This window comes from Meles meles, chromosome 9 (assembly GCF_922984935.1).
Source record: "Meles meles chromosome 9, mMelMel3.1 paternal haplotype, whole genome shotgun sequence".
NCBI classification, from domain to species: Eukaryota; Metazoa; Chordata; class Mammalia; order Carnivora; family Mustelidae; genus Meles; species Meles meles.
Window position 1 is genome coordinate 8122448 of NC_060074.1, and position 19503 is coordinate 8141950.

At 44.7% G+C, this 19503-nt stretch overlaps 1 protein-coding gene across 2 annotated transcripts in view; it reads left to right on the plus strand.

Annotated features, from left to right (window-relative positions):
* SLC39A10 (solute carrier family 39 member 10) overlaps positions 1-19503 on the plus strand; it is a 97141-nt gene that overhangs the window by 12858 nt on the left and 64780 nt on the right. The window contains exon 1 of one of the 2 annotated variants that reach the window (XM_046018269.1): positions 15291-15584. The exons of the other annotated variant lie outside the window; for it this stretch is intronic. The gene's annotated coding sequence lies outside the window, so the exon portion shown is untranslated. Of the gene's footprint in view, positions 1-15290; positions 15585-19503 lie in introns of those variants that run through there. 2 annotated transcript variants of the gene reach the window in all.

Consider the following 19503-nt stretch of genomic DNA (forward strand, 5'->3'; position numbering starts at 1 on the left):
GAGAGCCCTAAGGAGAGAGCGAGTGGAGAGAGGGAACAGGAACAACTGTATAATTTTTGCTTTTTTTAACCCCTGTCGGGTCTTTGGCAGAACCATTTTGAGAACTGAGAGAAACAAGAGGAAGTATCGTAGGACTGGGAGAGAGTGTCCAGTTTGGGACATCTTCAGTTCTAAGAGTTGCCTGTGAGAATCAAGTGCTATCTGGAAACAGGGAGATAGGTGTCACAGATCTATAAATAGTAACAAGTCACGGGGTTGGACACTATTACCCAGAGTGAGTATATAAAACAGTAATTCTAAATCCTGAATTTTTTGTAAGAATTAACTAGGAGGTAACTCAAAATGCAGATTTGGATCTCTGTCCCCAAGATGCTGGTTCACTGGGGTGACATTGGAAACTGTGTCTTTAATGAAAGAACTCCTAGAGTCTCTGATGCTCAGGCAAGTAATGTTTAAAACCCTCTTTACAAACACTGGTGTAGACTGATAAGTAAGAGGATCCAGAAGAAGTTGCCTACATTTACGGACGTGTAGAGGACAAAGCCCTTAAAGACGATAGGAGAGAACCACTAGAGAGGTTAACGAAAAATCAGTGTGGATCCAGGTTCTTACCTAAACGGGAAATGGTTGTATGTGGGAGAGCTAGCGGGGTACTTACTTGGTGGGGCAGTCAGCCTGGGGAAAAGCCACCACCCTTTGGCTTCTTCTCACGCTGTGTGTCCTGGGCATATCTTCTCGGCCTACCACCATTCCCCCCAGATTCCCAGTATCTGAGGGAGGAGGGGGTTAACTACCTTGAAAGGAGCAGAGAAATCAAATAAACTACCAGTTGGAAGTAGCCACTGAATTTAGTAACTACGGTCATCAGTGACCATTCGGATGAGCTGGTAGGGGTGGAGCCCAATTTCCATAGGTGAGTGGACAGAAGGGTTGAATCAGTGTGTGAACGAAGTCTTTTTAAGAATCTGAGCCATAGGGGTGCCTGGGTGGCTCTGGGTTAAGACTCTGCCTTTGGCTCAGGTCATGATCTCAGGGTCCTGGGATGGAGCCCCACATCAGGCTCTCTGCTCAGCGGGGATGGGTGGCTCAGTGGATTGGGCCGCTGCCTTCGGCTCGGGTCATGGTCTCGGGGTCCTGGGATCGAGCCCCGTATCGGGCTCTCTGCTCCGCAGGGTGCCTGCTTCCTCCCCTCTCTCTCTGCCTGCCTCTCTGCCTACTTGTGATCTCTCTGTGTCAAATAAATAAATAAAATCTTTAAAAAAAAAAAAAAATCTTTAAAAAAAGAATCTGAGCTATAAAAGAGAAAAATGAAGACAGAATACATAAATGGGTGTTTGCTCTAGAAATAATGAGAGATATATGTACTAATTCTGAGTGTGTCCGTCCTTGTTGTATTTCTATTGTGTGGGTTGATTCATATAGTAAAGCCATAGGATTTCTGTCCTTGCTACATGGAATGTAGGTATTAAATAATATTGTGCTTATACATTCAAATCGGTCAAATGATGTTCAGTCATACTATCACCTCTGCTACTAATTATTGGAACGAATAAACAATCTTGCAGAATAACGGTAGCCAGTTACTGATAATTTGAAAGATGTGTCAACCTATGATAGGTTAAGACTGGATGAGGCAAGCAAGCAAGAAAAGAGAAAAAACCAGAAGCTTGAACCTGAATTCCTCAGTTTCCTTCTTACCTGTCCTCTGTCAGCCAGTCATGCATCTTTGGCAGAATCCGTGTCCCCAGCCCAAAGCTGGTAAGATTCTAGAATCCCTTAACCATGTAAGTTGACAAGGCAGTTCATCTCTCTGGGGGAAAGAAGAGCTTATCAGAACTTCACTGTTGCAGTAATTTTGTGTTAGCTGCTGCCTTCCCTCTCCTCTCCCACACCACACCTATTGTCAGGTTAATTTCGAACTGATGGATTATCAGTCATCAGACTTCTCTTTAACAACATTGAGTACCAGTTTAAATAGTGCACAAATGCAGTAAATATTTAAAAGATTTGCTTTGCTTCCAGTGTGAATGTGGAGAGCTACAAAGTATGAAAATTCAAATGAAATGAAATATAAATAGGAGTGTTAGAGCTTCATTTCTTTTTTTTAAAAATATTTATTTACATATTTTAAAGATTATTTATTTATTTGACAGAGAGAGATCACAAGTAGACAGAGAGGCAGGCAGAGAGAGAGAGAGAGGAGGAAGCAGGCTCCCCGCTGAGCAGAGAGCCCAATGAGGGACTTGATCCCAGGACCCTGACATCATGACCTGAGCCGAAGGCAGTGGCTTAACCCACTGAGCCACCCAGGCGCCCTTATTTACATATTTTAGAGAGTGAGAGAGAGGGAGAGAAAGGATATTCAGAAGTAGAGAGAAACTCAGTCACATCCCGCAGTGAGTGGGGACCCCAATGCAGGGCTCGATCTCATGACCTTGAGATCCGGGCTTGAGCTGAAATCAAGCGTCTGGTGCCCAACCCACTGTGCCACCCAGGAGCCCCTTAGAGCTTGATTTCTAAATGTAGCTTGAAAGTTCAATTAGGTTTGCAAATTAGTTCTTTTTGTTTGTTTCTGCCAAAGAGGATGGGTCTATTTTGGAATGAAGCCAAATAATTTACAAGTCACATTTTCGTCACTTTCGGGGTGTGCACAGCTCGCCTCACACGTGACCAGTCTAACTACTTTCAAAAGGTGCCAGGCAGAGGTCGGACGGCATCATCTCAGCTGATGTCCCTACTGACATATTTGGCTATTTCAGAATCGCTCCATCTACAAAACTTATTCTGTATTACCAAATACAGAGGGAAAAGTGACTACTTCTGAAACATTTGCAAAGTTACACTTAAAAACTCTAGATTTATAAAACTGTTTATGTGCTATCATTTGTTCTAATTCCTTGAACATTATAGACACTAGTTGTATATTTGTCTAATTTGGTTTTATTACAACGCTTTATTTTTTTACTGTCACGGAATTCCTTAAAACACAAAAGCAGAGAAAATAGTAAAATGACACCCATATAACCATCACCCTCTGTCAGTGGTCCCTGGATGAGTCGTCTTGCATCACTTACATACTCCCTAATTGCATCCATAAATAATCTGTGTATATATCTCTGAAAGTTAAGGACTCTTTTTTCTTTGAAGCACAATACTATTATCGTACATTAAAAAATAATTCCTGGGGCACCTGGGTGGCTCAGTGGGTTAAGCCTCTGCCTTCGGCTCAGGTCATGACCTCACGGTCCTGGGATCGAGCCCCACATCGGGCTCTCTGCTCAGCACGGAGCTTGCTTCCCCCTCTCTCTCTGCCTGCCTCTCTGCCTACTTGTGATCTCTGTCTGTCAAATAAATAAATAAAATCTTTAAAAAAATCCATACTACCAAATATTCAGCCAGTATTAAAAATGGCCCGATGAGCTCATACTTCTTTTTATAATTGGATTCTTCAAATTAGGAACTAGACAGGCTGCCATAATGAAATGCTGAATTTTCACTCTGTATTTAGCTGTAAATTCCAGATGAGAAGACTTGAAATGCTTCAAAAGCCGTGCTTTGACAGATACCCATGAGGAAAATGAGAAAGAGATGTGGTCATTACAACTTTCCAGTTCAGTCTTTATTTCAGCAGCAGAAATGCCACCTGCCCCGACGTAGACACTCGAGCCCTCTGCACCTAACGTCACACACACAGATTTCCGAACTGGCAGGCTTTTTGGCTTTGTCTTCCAACGTTTGGTCAAAGTCCTAAGGGACATAATTGCACATTGGATCTGGTATTTAATTAATAGGAGCCATTCTCTAGGGTCTAGTCTTTGATGTAGTCTTTGGATAGACCAGTTCCCCAGGGGCTTAATAGAGCGGAGGAAGTTGGAAATTCAGATAATTCTCTTGATACCTCATTTCCATTTCCTACTCCCTTTTTTATCTATACAGATGTAAAAGCAAAATTAGAACATAAAAGATGATACAGATGATTCATAACATTTGGCTTTGATCATGTAGCAAAGGTGCAAATATTTCCCAAGTGTGGTTCCCATTTAATAAAAGGTTTACAAAGGAAAACAAACCATCTCTGCTAAAGACCTTGGTTATTTTTCAATCAACATCAACTGAGAGGGTCAAGATACATTCCGTTTACACCTAATAAATCAGGTGTCTTAACATAAAACTCTAAGGAACTGGAAAAACATACAGGAAGAGGCTCATGCTGGACCCAGACCCAGAAGCAGCCACTCTAGCTCATGTAAATTCTAGAGACTTTAAGAGTACTAGTCACACAGGCAGGCATATAATTCATTGTAAAGATATTTATAATGTTTTTTGTGGACTCTCTGCCCTTAGAGGATAAAGGACTCATATTCCGGGTCTCCCAGGATGTAGCCCACACCCAAGTCAGGACTGGAGAACACTGGCTCTGATACCGTGGAGAAGCCTCGGTTTACCTGGGCCTCCAGAGAGCCTGAGTGTGAGCGGAGGAGATTCGGTCGTGGACTTGTAGGACGCTGGCAATGCCATTCTAGTGATTCAGCCACTGCTATCTTTAGAGCTTCAGAAGAACATTTTTGTTGGCAAAAACAATTTGGCCCTTCGTTTCTTAAAACGGGAGTTGAGAATTTAGCAAGTACATTTTCTTCTCTCTCTCTCTCTCTCTCTCTCTCTCACACACACACACACACACACACACACACACACACACACACACACGATAAATAGCTTAGTGGTTTAAGATCAAGGGCTTTTGAGCTCAGACTGCGGGTTTGAACTTTAGCAGATACCCGAGGTGGGCAAGTTATAGAACTTCTCTGCCGTTATTTTCTTGTCGGTAAAATGGGTGTCATGACCGTAAATAGGGTTGTTGTGAGAATTAAATAGGAAAGTGTGTATGCGTGGACTTAAGACATAGGAAAGTTCTGATGCCTGGTAAAACCCTCAGTAACTTCATGAGCAGTGGTAGTAACAGCATCAGGACAGAGAAGTTACAACATGCTGCTCACCGTCCCCAAATGGCGCCACCGTTGATGCAGTTTGCCGACGGCTTCCACGTGTTGATTTCTGCAAACACGCCGTCTCGTACACGTTCTGCAGGGTTACCCCGGCGTTCTGCCGGGTCGGACCAGGCATTCAGAGCACTTTGTTGGGCCTTGAGAGGACCTCGTTGGTGATGGCGGCTCCCGTGGCCCTTTGTGTGAGGAGTTTGGTTAGGAACAAGACACAACTAAAGACACAGAGAAAGGGGGACACATTGGGGGCAGGGGGCTTTAAGCCTGATGAGAGCTGGAAAGGAAAGAAATAGTCTATAATGAGAAGAGAATCATGATAAGTTACTGTGGGAGAAGAGGGTTCTCAAGATAGAGACGGCCTCTTGGAGAAAGTGAAACTGAAAAGGGTGAGAAAGTTTCCGGTAACCTAGATGATCCTTTTTAGCTGCAGAGCTCTGTACCGTATAAATACACCATGAAAATTTCCTTTTTTTTTTTTTTTTTTTAAGAAAAACAGATTCCTTCAGGTCATGGTCCCAGAGGCCTGATGGAGCCCCACGTTAGGTTCCCTGCGCAGTGGGAAAGTCTGTCTCTCCCTTATCGCCTCTCTCCCCCACGCAGGTTCTCCCTCACTATCTCTCAAATAAATAAAATCTTTAAACAACAACAACAACAAAAAAACCCCTGGATTCTTGATCAAATGCTGTAACGCTGGAAAATCAGCAGTGATACTCTGTTGTAAGCAGTATATATTTTTTAAAGATTTTATTTATTTGTCAGAGAGAGCGCCAGCAGGAGGAGCAGCCGCAGAGGGAGAGGGAGAGGCAGACTCCTGCCCAGCAGGGAGCCTGATGTGGGTCTCGATCCCAGGACCCTGGAATCATGACCCGAGCCAAAGGCAGCTGCTTAACTGACTGAGCCACCCAGGAGCCCCTGTAAGCAGTATTTTATGAAATTCCACTGTGGTCCGTACTAACAGCCTTGTGGTGGGTGATTGATGGTGGTGGTGATGGGGACCTTACTGTTGCTTTAATTGTACCTTATTAGATGTCAGGCTCTTAGCAAAGCATTTTGCCTACATTATCTTATTTACCTGTATTAGTTCATTTAAACTGAAAAGCAACCCCGGAGTGTTTCTGGTAAAATACGGCGGATGGAACATGTGTGTTCATTTTCTCTCCTCAACTAAAGATGACGAAACTGAAGTCAAGAAATCACAAAGATGCAGCTATAAAGACAGAGAAGATAATGGGCAAAAGTAATAAACGGTTTGGAAGATAGAAAGGAAATGGTGAACTCTTTGCTCAGAGAATTTAGTCCTTGGGAATGGGAATAGCAGGAAGAAGGAAGCCTGTTGGGGCTTTAGCACCCCAGAAACACTTGCACTGTGAGCACTGGGCCCCTGTGAAATAGGAGGTGAACGATATGTCTGGAAACAAGAGGGCGTTTGGAAATCTGTGTAAGGAGCAGATTCCCTGATCTCCCAGATTATGAGTGTGTGTATTTAAGAGAGTTAAATCACAGTCTCCTTATTGAAAGTCAACAGCAGACACCTAAAATTCAGGAGATAGCAGGATAAGCATATCATTTTAAAATACGGACGTAATTCCCCGGAGCAAAGCTAAAGTAATGGAAGGTTCTGTTCTGGGAAGTAGATCCTGGAGTTGGTAATACACTGTTGTTTCTATTCTATTTTATCTATTTTAATTTTTTAAAAATTGTGGTTAAATATACGTAACAGTATATCACTTTAGCCATTTTTTTAAGGTCTGACACTCAGGCAAACAGGTTTTATTAGTATTTTATTGGTATTTATTAGTAGATGAAGCAAAGCCCATTAAAAAGTTAGCACTTCCTTCTTGCTAGCAAGAAATTATACAATATTAAGATACTATACAATATCTAAGATATTATACAATAAAATCAAATGGATTTAAATCATCATATTTGTTCTTGTGGTAAAGTATACACAAAATTTACCATTTTAGCCATTTCTAAGTGTGCAGTTCAGTTGCATTAAGTTCACAGTGTTGTGTAGCCATCATTACCCTTTTCCAGAACTTTTTCATCATCCCAAATTGAAACTGTGCCCGCTAAGCATTAAATCCCCATTCTCTTCATCACCCCTCCCCCCTACCCACATGGTAACCTCGGTTCTAGTACTTTCTGTCTCAGGGTGCTGCTCTAGGTGCCTCATATCAGAAGAAGCATAAAATACTTGTTTTTGTGTCCGACTTACTTCTCTTAGCATAATGTTTTCATGATTCATTTGTACTCTAGCATGTGATTTCTGTTTGAAATTTAGAGCTGATGTTAATGTATTTCTTTCATAAAAGTAGAAAGTAAAACAAACAAAACCCCGCATGTAAGTTTCAGTTTTTAGGTACTGAACGCAGCAGAACGGTGAGGTTTAAGAAGGGTCTTCCAAGGCCACGGCTAGTAAGTTAACAGAGCCGGGCTTCCTGGTTGGATTCTATCTCCCTGATGCTCGCCAAATCAGCATTTTTTTTTAAATCCATGATTACCTCACACGTGGATTATTGCTATAACAGCTTCCTAATGTATTCATTTTCTATTTCTGCTGTCACAATCACTTTGGCGTTGGTGGCTTAGAACAATACACATATATTATTTTATAGTTCTATAGGCCAGAGGTCTGACATGGATCTCACTGGGCCACACTCCTTCGGGAGGAAGCCATTTCCCTGTCTTTTCCAGCTTCTAGAGGCCACCCACGTTCCTTGGCTTGTGCCTTTCTTTCTCGCGCAACAGAAGCATCGCTGTGTGTTTCCATAGTCACAGCACCCTCCGGCTTTCCTGTCTCTGCCCACCTTCGTGGTCACATGGAGCCTGCCCAGCTAATTTGGGATCATCTCCCCGTCTGAAGGTCTGCTAACTACCACCTAACTCTGTCCCCAATCTCGACTCTCCTTTGCCATGTATCCTAACGCTCACAGGTTTGAGAGATGAGAATGTGGACATCGTTTGCAGTGGGTGGTGGGAGGCATCACTCTGCCTACCCAACTAATGGTATTACCTACTCCCTTCTTGACTGTGATCTCGACACTTGCTTCAAGTCCTTCAGGAGCTCTGGCTGCCTTCAGGGTGGCGTTCAGACTCTTCTGCGTGGTACACAAAACCCCAGCTTACTCGCTCTTCTAATCCCGCGTGTCAGAAGCACACATCAGCACCCCGGGTTTCGGCCCCCAAGGAGAACCACACTGTTACTCATTTCGTCCCTCTGCTCGCGTTGATCTGCCTCTGCCCTTGACGAGGCTCTGGCCTACTCATCCTTCATTCGGACCTTGGATGCCACTTCCTTTCTGAAGGCGTTTTTGCTTTGGTTGCCACAGCAACCTACCTCTCTCCAGTATAGCACTTTCCATGCTGTACTGAAGTTGCCTCCTTTATGATCTCCTTGAGCGGACTGTAAGCTACCGAAAGGCAAGAAGCCTATTTTACTCACCCTCATTTCCTAGCTAGTTAACAAGAGCAGCTTGCCAGCATAAAAGGGACACCAACTTTTGCTTGAAGATATTTCCAGCCCTTAATTAACACTGGTCTGTTTTTCCAAGGAGACTTGCAGAGGATAGAGCCATATCTAAGGACAGGAATGGAGTGAACAGTTAATCCCCTAAGTGGATTTCACTTTAAATTTGCTGGGATATATTTGCCTGCACCTGACTGAGTCTTTAGTGATGAGCACGTTAATAGCCCACTTTTACATGACTGATCAAATTTGTTAACATGCACTTGATTCTGCTTAATTTTTAATACAACTTTACTGGTATAAATAAATACTTGAACAACTATATCAAATAACCATAAAGAGGGGAAAGCTTTCAACTAAATGTATAACCGGATTGGCTAATTAACTTTCTAATTTAAGAGACTGTGGAATAAACATCTTCCTTGGAATTGATTCAAGCTAGTCAAGCTGAAAGATAAAGCAAGAAAAAACAAATGTTCACATTATAAGTACCTTGAAATGTTTCTATGCTATTTTTTGTTCCATTTAAAATTTCCATTGACCTGCAATGTTTACAGATTAAAAAGCCACCAGTTTATGGTTCTACAGATTTTTTTTTTTTTAATTACCAATCTTTGCAGAGAAACTAATACAGATATCCTCACAACAATTGGGAGAGCCTTGATAAGAGAGGGAAAGTAATGTGGGGATTGCGAGCACAGCCTCCAGAGCCAGACTGTTTGCACTGGGGTCCTGGGTCTGCCACGTGCTATGTAACCACCTCAGTTTTCTTCATCTGTGAAATGGGCATAATGATACTTAGCTTGCAGGGCTATATGGGGGTAAAATACCATATTTAACTCACTTAAACTAATCGACACATTTCAAACTCTACATCTTCCTGTATTTAGGGTGGGAAGAAAGACTGTCAAACCTAATTGCCTAGGGAAAGGAACTGTCACAGTAATTGGAATGAAACTGAGTTGATGAAAGCACCGACTGTAGGTGAGCTCATCTGTGAGGAAGCAAGCTAAACATAGTAGGTTCTTAGTTATTGATCACAGCCAGAATTACTCCTCAGAAAACATTGGGGAGCATCTAGGACCTCTCTAAAGATGTGAAATGGCACAAAGAGGTGGTTTATGGGATTCTATGAAGGATGCAAAAATGGCTTATTCTAGTAAAAATAAAATATAATTTGGGCTTTACTTAGCAACAGTACAAGAAAAAATGTGGAAATCCCTAAAAGCTACTCTTGTTTTGACAATTCATTTATTGCCTTCCCTGATGTTCAGAATTTTGCTGCATTCTTGCTGTCAAATTTTTAATAAATAAAGGTAAGCAATGTTTGTTAAGTGAAACCTAGTGTATCTTGATTTTTAAAAGATGTATTTGTTTTCATAAATGTCAGTTGTAAAATGGGTCTCATTAATTATCTTGGAATCTCCAGGCAGGATCTGAAATATGCTCTCATGTGATGACATTTTAAATGAATTTTAAAATGAGTTTATTAATTTCAACCAGTTAAGCAATTGAGCTGCTTTAGAAAATACTTACCTGGAGGGGCCCCTGGGTGGCTCCGTCAGTTAGTCTGACTTTGGCTTTAGGTCATGGTCTCAAGGTCCTGGGATGGAGAGGGTTGGACCCCTGTGGAGTCTGCTTCTCCCTGTCCCCTCTGCCCACCTTCTTCCTTTGCCCCTTCCCTGCTCGGGTGTGTGTGCGCACTGTCACTCAAATAAATAAATAAAATCTTGTAAAAAATATTTACATGGTAACTTATTGCTAATTTATCCATAAATCTCTTCAAATTTTCAATGTTCATGCGAATTATTTATGTGGCTTTTTAAATTCCTTTGGACTAGGAGTTAAGGTTTGGAAAGTGGTGTTTTTTTTTTTTTTTTTTTCCCTTTCCCTGTGCTTTCAGAGTTCTAAAATATCCAAAATTGCTGCCTGCTGGCATCTAGGCCCCCATGTTTGGGTGAAGTGACTGCTTATCAGACCTACTGGTTTTCTTCGTCTTCGGATTCTGTGAGTGAACAAGGCTGGCTGGAAGCAAGATTGAGGGTTGGCAGTTTATCTTGTTTTCCTTTTGTCCCTTTGTACCACACTACCCTTAGGGAACTAGGCAGTCATGTTTCCTCCCTTCTTAAAACTCCCTCTTCTTCAGAAAAGGCGTGAAAAAATATTCCTGCAGCAGTATAAATAAGTAATAAAATAGTAATGACATCCCTTAGGGTCAAAGTCCCTTTGGTTTCAAGTCCCAGGAATAAAGTTCTAAACGTGGAATTGCAGGGATTGATGAGCGCAATAGACTAGGTCCGGGCAAGACCTCTTCCTGGTACCATCACGCGGGCAAACATGTGATCTGCCCGTTACCGTGGTTCCAGCTGTGCGTTCCAGCTGTGAGCTGCTTCCTTTCACTCCTTCTTCTAGGGGATATCGCAGCTTCTAGGCTAGGCTCATTCCCATTTTCGAAAGGACTTGGCATAGTAAATCAGAAACTTTAAGCCTCTCGGTTGTTGTCCTCCTTCCTGTCTAATGTTAAAAGTTCTTTGTGTTGCAATGAACCCAAACTGCGGGATCTGCCTAGTGCAATGTTAGCATCATCTAAGCAAATGACGTAAAAGTTAACTTTCCTACTGGAGGTGGGGAGTGGTTTGAACTGTTGTTTTAATGGTTTCATTTCTCCAATCTATTTTCGTTTGTGCAGATAGCCTGAAACTCGTTTTATGGCTTAAGCCTACCAGCTCAGAATGGCTTCACCTGACAAGCACATCAGTCAAATTTGTCTCTCACCAGGGTGGGATGGGGTTGCTCTCTCCCTGCCTTTGTGTACCCTGCCCAAAGTGGTGGGTTCTGTAGAAGAGGATGGTCTTATCCGTCACATGAGTTCTCATTAGAAAGGGCTACCAGGGCAGCTGCACTGCTCTGATGAGAGCTTCCCTGCAAACTCTCGGTCCATCTTAATTTTAGGACTGGCGGGTATTTAGATGAGATGGCAGAGTCATGATTTCTCAAGGGGTCAGGAAAAGACTGCCCCACAGATCCATTTTCCATCCTGACCGTGGGCTTGATGTGTTAGATGTCACACAGTGCTATGGGGCTTAAAGAATTAGGAATGGGGCGTGCCTTTTACATTTCTCTGGCTTCAGATCTGGAGTGGGGGAACTCATTGTCCAGGCTGAAACACATAGTCTCCAAAAGTGAGTAGACAGTTGTTAATTTTGCGGCCTAGGTTTATATATTCTTTTTTTTAAAGTTATTTATTTATTTGGCAGAGAGAGATCACAAGTAGGCAGAGAGGCAGGCAGAGAGAGAGGAGGAAGCAGGCTCCCCACTGAGCAGAGAGCCTGATGCGGGGCTTGATCCCAGGACCCTGGGATCATGACCCGAGCCGAAGGCAGAGGCTTTAACCCACTGAGCCACCTAGGGGCTCCTATATATTCTTTTTTCAATTAACACCTTTTTCTGGTACTTTATACCCACCCCCCAACCTCAGGGCTGTCTATCCATATAATCTAGTCTTCCTTGTTCTCTTTCCTCTAGGCATGACTTTGTCTGAACCAAACTTTTTGGCCAAGTAAAAATCAGTTTATTTGTTTTTTATTTTTTTAAAGATCTTATTTGAGAGAGAGAGAGAGAGAGTGAGGAAGCACAACAAAGTGGGGGGCAGAGGTAGCAGGAGATGCAGGCTCCCCAGTGAGCAGGGAGCCTGACATGGGGCTCCATGCCATGCCCCCCAGGATCATGACCTGAACTGAAGGCAGACGCTTAACCGACTGAGCCACCCAGGTGCCCCTAAAAAACAGAGTTTAAACCGAATATAAATATAAGGAGTTTCTTTATCTTTAGTTATTACTCATTTTAATTCATGGAAAGGGCAATTGTTTGAGAGGTCTAATGTCTTTAAATCAGTAATGTTCTTTAGAAATTTAATTAAAAGTTCTTAACTTTGTTGTGGATGGTGACAATTTTCTCCTCTACTCGAGGGAAACCAAGATTATGATATAGACTTCCTTTAGTCACAACTAAAGATTGAGGTAGGAAGTGTGGTTCTTATTTTCTGTATTTATTGCAGCCGGTTCTTTTCTAATCCTCTGAAGAGCAAAATTTATTTGACAGAGAGAGAGCGAGTGCACAAGCAGGGGGAGCAGCAGAGGGAGAGGGAGAAGCAGGCTCCTCACTGAGCAAGGAGCTTGATGTGGGACTCTATCCCAGGACCCTGGGATCATGACCTGAGCCAAAGGCAGATGCTTAACCGACTGAGCCACCCAGGTGCCTTAGGCCATTGGGTTTATTATATCATGACTCAGAAAGGTAGATTGGTCATGCTTAATATTTTAGATATGTGAAATAAAACTGACTGAAGCAGTGTGAATGAGTAAAACAAATGAAAAATAAACCATTTACAAATAATTTAGTACTCTCTTTCCCCGCAAGCTTTTGCATATCATCTGTACTGTTTTCATAGTTCAGGTGAGTCTCTTTCTGAATCAAATGGGGTGGATAGAAAAAAAAATGAGTAACCCTTCTAGAAAGTTCTATGATGCTGGGTGCCTGGGTGGCTCAGTTGTTTTTCTTGATTTTGGCTCAGGTCATGAACTCAGATTCAGGAGCAGGCTCATTGCTGTGTATGGAGCCTGCTTGGGATTCTCTCTCCCCCCTACCTTTCTCTCTCACACATTCTCTCTCTCTCTCTGTCTCTCTTGTTTTCTTTCTTAAATAAATAAAATGTTTTTTAAAAAGTTCTATGTTTCTAATATATTAGAAGTTCCTTACTGACACATTCCGTATATATAAAATGGGCAAAAATAAACCATATATTACAGCGAGACTTTTGCAGCACTCTCCATTGTTTAACTCAGCAGGTGATTTTGAGTAAGCCTTCAAGTCATTTGCTGAGATTCCTTTTCCCAGTAGGAAAAGTAATATACTAGTTTGTAGCTCATTTACCGTATGTAGTAATTTTACTCTTAGTCTTGCCCTAATCAGAGTGCATATACTTGATCATATATGAATGGGTAAATGTAAAGAAGTGGGAGGAGACATGGTCTATTTTCAAGTAGGTTTACCCTATAGTTTTATGCAAGGATGATATTTAAAATATGTAACAGTTGGTAAAGCAAGGGCACCAACCAATTAGAATGAAAGTCTTTGCTAACTACTGGGTCCTATAGGTCCCCCCCCCAACCACCTTAGCCAGGCATTAACCCCTTCGTTCCTGAAATGTGGGAGGTCTGGAGAATCCTGAGAGAAAGGGCTGGTGCAGGGGTGGGGGCTGGAGGAATTGACTCATAACTGCAGCTGTTGACCAGCTTGTGTGGAAGGATTTGAATGTGTGATGAATCAGTTCAGCTGCACTTGCGTGAACCAGCTGACCATTAAATAACCCTTATAAAATGAAAAAGCATTGTGGGTACCCTAAGATACAAGGGATGCAAGTACTGTATCTTATTGATATTTAGGAGAAAGATACTACATATATGGTAAAGGTGCGGATGATAATGTGGTCAGTAAAACAATTATGAGCCTTAAAATATAAGGGTCATTTGGAACCTTTTAATGCTTTGTACCTAGATGCACCATGTTAATTTTATGAAATCTAAGAACTTTAGTTTTGCTTTTTGGGATCTAAGCACTTTAGAATAAATTTAGACCAATAATACCCTTAATATGTCCATAAATCTGAGGACCATGGTCATGGTCTCCCGCAGTTAGTGATTATGGTGGGACTTGAAGTGAGGACCAGACTTGATCTCTCCCCTGTACCTTAGGAGTTCTCTCTGCCTAATAACAGATGTGGAAATGCGCAGTTTGCGCATGTGACCCTAAGCAAATTACTTAACTTCCTGAGCCTCAGTTTCCTGGGGTGGGATAATAATATCTATTTTGCTGTGTTATTAATATGTATGTGAAGCACTTAGGGAGCATCTGACACACAGGAAAGCTTGCTATTACTATTGATCATGGTTTGGTGCGCTCTGCTAGACATCAATAAGGCGCCCGCAGAACTCACTGTGTCGGATTCCGGCTGGATGGAGAAACAGGCACACCAGGCCGAACCCAGATAAGCCTCACCGTGAAGATAAAGAACTGCGGGACGCAGAGTAATGCGGCAAAGGGAGGGTGTCCGGAGCCACCTTTTAAGAAAGTACGGGTTATGAATTGCTTAAGAAAAGGGGAGGAGGCCGTTCAGATGGCAGGCATGGTGTGAGCGAAGGAATGGGAGCAGGAATGAGCACGAGGTAGGCAGGAGGCCGCGGACTCGCTGGGCTGGACCAGGAGTTTTTGCCGTTGGGTGTTAGGAAATAATCGGTGAATTGGGTCGTCGGAGGCGCTGGAAGACCTTGGCCAGTCGCCAGAGTCTCAAGAATGATCATCCACGAGCGACCGCTCTCTGAACCCAACTTTTTCTTTCGGACTGGGGAGGCCACAGGCAGTGCGCTTGAGGATGAACCGTGGGGTGGGCAGGGAACTGTGCAGAAGACCTTGTACTTCGCCCCCAGCATGAGTTCCTTCTTGCCCTAAGAGGCCGAGACGTTACTTAACAAAGGGATGGGGCTAAGTTGTGTAGATGCTCAACGTCTGCACAGATAAACATCTCGGTTTCTCCGTCGGGGACCTTCCAGCTAAAGCGGTCGCGTTCCCGGCCCCCATGACTCGTCCGCCGCCCCGGGGCTGCGGCAACCGACATGCAAAACCCGGAGCACGGCGAGCGGCGAAGGGCGCTGCACGCATGCGTTAGAAGCCGCCCAACTCCCCCGCAGCGTCCTTTCTTGGAACAAAACTACCGCGGAGCCACGGAGTTCCGCAGTTTACGTAGACTCGAATGTCCCCTGCTCGGTCTGTCCGTGTGGAACCCGAGAGCGGTGCAGTGCCCCTCCGCAAGTTGCGTTACACGCAGTGAATGGCTGGCTGGTGCGTGTACGCCCAGAGCGTAGCACCCATAGGCGGACGGGGTGCGGCTGCGCAGGGACCTGAGTGGGCCTTATACGCCGGTAGCGTAGCGCGGTGTCTGACGCGCGGGTCTCCGCGACGCACTTAGCGCAGCCGGCTTTGGTGAATACACGATTTGGTGCAGCCGGGGTTTGGTACCGAGCGGAGAGGAGATGCACACGGCACTCGAGTGTGAGGTAACTATAAAACCCCGATTTGTTTACATTCCCTCCCCCAGAACCGGCCCCGTGCGCGGCGGAGGCTGCGAGTCCCGGGACGGCGGGGGGGTAGAAAGGGAGGCGAGAACCGGGGAGTCCGGGCCGGGTCCCTCGGGGATCCGGGCGCTGCAGTCCGCGGCGGCGGCGGCGGCGGCGAGCCGGAGCGGAGCGCGCGGTGGGCTGCGCGTGGGGCGCCGCGGCTGCTCGTGTGCGCTCTGGGCCGCCGCGGCTTGGCTGCCGGGCGGCCTTCCTTCCGCGTGCGGGGCCCCGCGCTCCACCCGGCCTCCTGTCGAGGCTGGGGACCCGCGCGGGCCGTGGGGGAGTGACCGCTGGGCGGGCGGCGGCGGTTGGGGGCTGCGCGCGGGCGGCTTGGGGGCCGAGGGTGGTGTCGGCGGAGGAGGCGGGGACCCTGCGGCTGCAGGGTGGGAGGATCCGCAGCCAGGCCTCGGCAGGACTCGCGGCGGCGACAAACGCCCCGACTTTTCCTGCCGGTCCTTCCCGCCGGTCTCTCGTGGGGTCGGGCGAGGGGCCCCCCGGATGGAGCCTCGGAGCCGCTGTTCGGCAGCGGGAGGCTAACGGACGGTGGCGCCGGTGCTTCCGTCGCGGGAGGCCCGGAGGCCTCGTGGAGGCTCCACCGCCCGAAGAGCCGAGGCGGGACGCGGGGGAGTTCCCGGCCGGGAGGGCTGGGGTCCCCCGAGCGGAGGGCGGAGGGTGGGGCCGCGGCCGAGTCGCTGGGGGAGGCCGGGTGGGCCCGGAGGGGGCGCGGCGGCCCTGGCTTTGTTCCTGAGCGCCCTGCGGCGGGGGGCGCGGGGGTCCCGGCTGGGGAAGGAGCGGGGGAGCTGCCGCGGCCCTCCGCGCCCGCGGGTCTGCTCAGCTCGCTTCCCCCGCGGGGTCCTCGAGTGCCCCCGCGACAAGGGGCTGTGAGGGTGCGGGCGCCGAGAACATCTCCCCGAGGCTCGTGAGGCGCGTTCACGTGGGAGCCCGTCCGTCGGGCTGTCCTGGGAGGCGGGCGCGGGCGGGGAGTGGGAGCAGCGTCCGCGCCCTCCCGGGAAGGGTCGCTCACGCGGGTCCCTGTTGGAGGAGTAAAGAGTAACATTAAAGCACATCGTTTTTTCAAAAGTAGGTTACACTGTTGTTTTTGCTTTTGCTTTTGTTTTTCTTTAATGTGTACACTACTCGGTGTTCAGTTTTATTTTGAAAGTCGTTCTCGATGGGGAAAACTAGCATGTGACCGGCTTACGTAATGAACAAGTTATACACTCGGAAAGATGGAAATTGAGAATGTAGTTAATTGTAATGGGCGGAAAACCTTAAGTCAAGACTTCTTTGTATACTTTTTTTTAAGGACTTCCTGTTCTGCACATTTTGAGTACCTTTATGAGTCATTCACTTGTTCAACACGTCGGGGGTCCATACCAGACAACCCACGACCCTATACTCGCTGAATTCTCTGGGAGGGAGGGAGGGAATCAGTGACAAGTGGTATGAAGAAAATAATGTACTGGAGGGATTTTTTTTTTTTTTTTTTGGAAACGGGTGATGAAACTGACGACTTTTAAAAGTGGAATATATAGGATTACAACTAACCAATTACACTGAAATAATCAAAATGTTAAATAAGATGAAGGAATCCATACTTTAGTAGAGCATTAAATATCAAGAGTAGTGTCAGGTCCGATGCCTAATTTCAAACTAATAAGGACCGAATGATCTTCAAAGGATGTAATTTGTATGATTTCTTCTGATGAAAGTATCTGGTACTACATATTCCTGTGGCTTTGTCTACATGCATAACTGAAAAAATAATTCTCAGATTAAGATGAGAATGTATTTTTTTAATCTAGATTCACAAGCCTGAGTTTTATACGCAGACTCCTGGTTCTGAATCCCTCTGTAGGAATGACTGATGATGCTGCTTTAAAATAAGTGGTCAGCCCGGCTAGCTCAGTCGGTAGAGCACGAGACTTAAAATAAGTGGTCAGGGAAGACCCTCCTTCGGAGTTGATACCACGAATACGTTGTGTGATAAGCTGTATTCTTCCCGTTGCCGGTTTATATTCTGCAACTTAAAGGCCAACAGATACTCCTTTTTTTGAGCAGGCAATTTTTGAAGTACTTTTAGGAGGCCTTGAGTATGGTATGCAAGTGCTACTCTAGGGGTGGGTTTTCATTTTAGTTTTTTACTACTTCATGGAGAATGTAGGATGCAGGTGTTACAGCAAGGGAAATTATATTTACTTTATAATTAAATAGAACTTACTTTGTTCCTCAGTTCTCTCCAACCTCTCTCTCCTCAAGTTATTGCCCAGTACTGGAAAGAATTTAGGACTTTCGAGTGAGACTTAGCACACCGTTTAAAACTATAACCCATTATTAACTAGTTTGGTTAAGCAAGTTTATCTTCATCTTTTATCTATGAACTTGTGCTAAAAACCTATGCCATGGGTTTACTGTGATCTTTATAAATGATACGATGAAACAAAGGGCTGCAGAAAAACTTAGTTTTACCTTCTTTTCAACATACAGATGTTTCAGTTTTTCCTCAGTGGTTGGAGGGCAACCTTCTGTCTTTAACTCTGGTAACTTGATTGAGGTTAAATGGTTTCTACTGAGCCTTTGCCAGAGATCGTTATCCTGTTGTTATTGTTCTGTTACTTAAATATAATTATAGAATTCTCTTCTGCTTCTCGTATTTTCTAACTTAAAATTCCCTACGTACATCAGGTTTTCCCTGTCCTACTAAACCCGTGAGATGCCACACACTCGACTTCTGGTCACACAGTGCTCATGATACTATTCAATGAATGGGCAAAGCTTGCTTGGGAACCTTTTAGATCAAGTTTAAGATGTTAATAGACTGTAACAGAACTTAAATTTAGCATTAACCCAAGGGAATACTTTGGATAAAAATATCAGTCCTTGGGGTGCCTGGGTGGCTCAGTGGGTTAAGCCTCTGCCTGGGCATGATCCCAGAGTCCTGGGATTGAGTCCCGCGTCGGGTTCCCTGTTCACCGGGGAGCCTTCTTCCCCCTCTCCCATTCCCCCTGCTTGTGCTCCCTCTCTTGCTGTCTCTCTGTCAAATAAAAAACAAAAAACAAAAAACCTCAGTCCTTGTCTCCAAAGTGCTTACCTCAATGAAATGTCACGGGTTTTGCTTTTATCAAAAGGATATTATTGGGGTGCCTGGGTGGCTCGTTTGTTGTGTCTCTGGTTTTGTCTCAGATCTTGGGTGATGAGATAGAGCCCTACATAGGGCCCTAAGCTTAACACAGATTCTGCTTGACATTCTCTCCCTCTCTGTTTCCCCTCCCCTCGTGTTCCCTCTAAATCAGTCAATCTTAAACATTACTAATGCATTTTAAACTGATCCTCAGGATACAAGAAAAATTACATAGTAGAAAAGGGAAAGAAGTATAGCCAATCAAAACAGAAAGCTATCCTTTTTCCTTTACAACATTTTATAACCCTATAAAGTTGTCTTTCATTATAATGCAATTTTTCATTAAAAATACACTCATCTTGTAAAGTTTACATGTTAGCATGCCCTGGCTGTCCCAACAGCTCGATGCTGCCCCCTAGTGAGAGCTCCTTCACCTTCCTCTTTTCCTAAAACAAGATCTATTTAAATTAGAATTCGATTCCTTAGTGCTAGATAATATCTAGACTACTTTGGGGTTAGTGTCACTAATAAGATGGACGTAGTCATTTTAAATTGGTTGATTTTGGTTGCTTTAGCCTCTAGTTTTTCAAGTATGGAGTGAGTTCTGGGTGGAGGTGGGACAGTAAAATGCCAGGTTTCCCCGCGAGAGGATATGTGGGATTTTCCAAAACAGGAGGAAAGGTATATGTTAAAGGTGTGTTTTTGAGGATAAGTTTGTATATGAATAACAGCAATTTT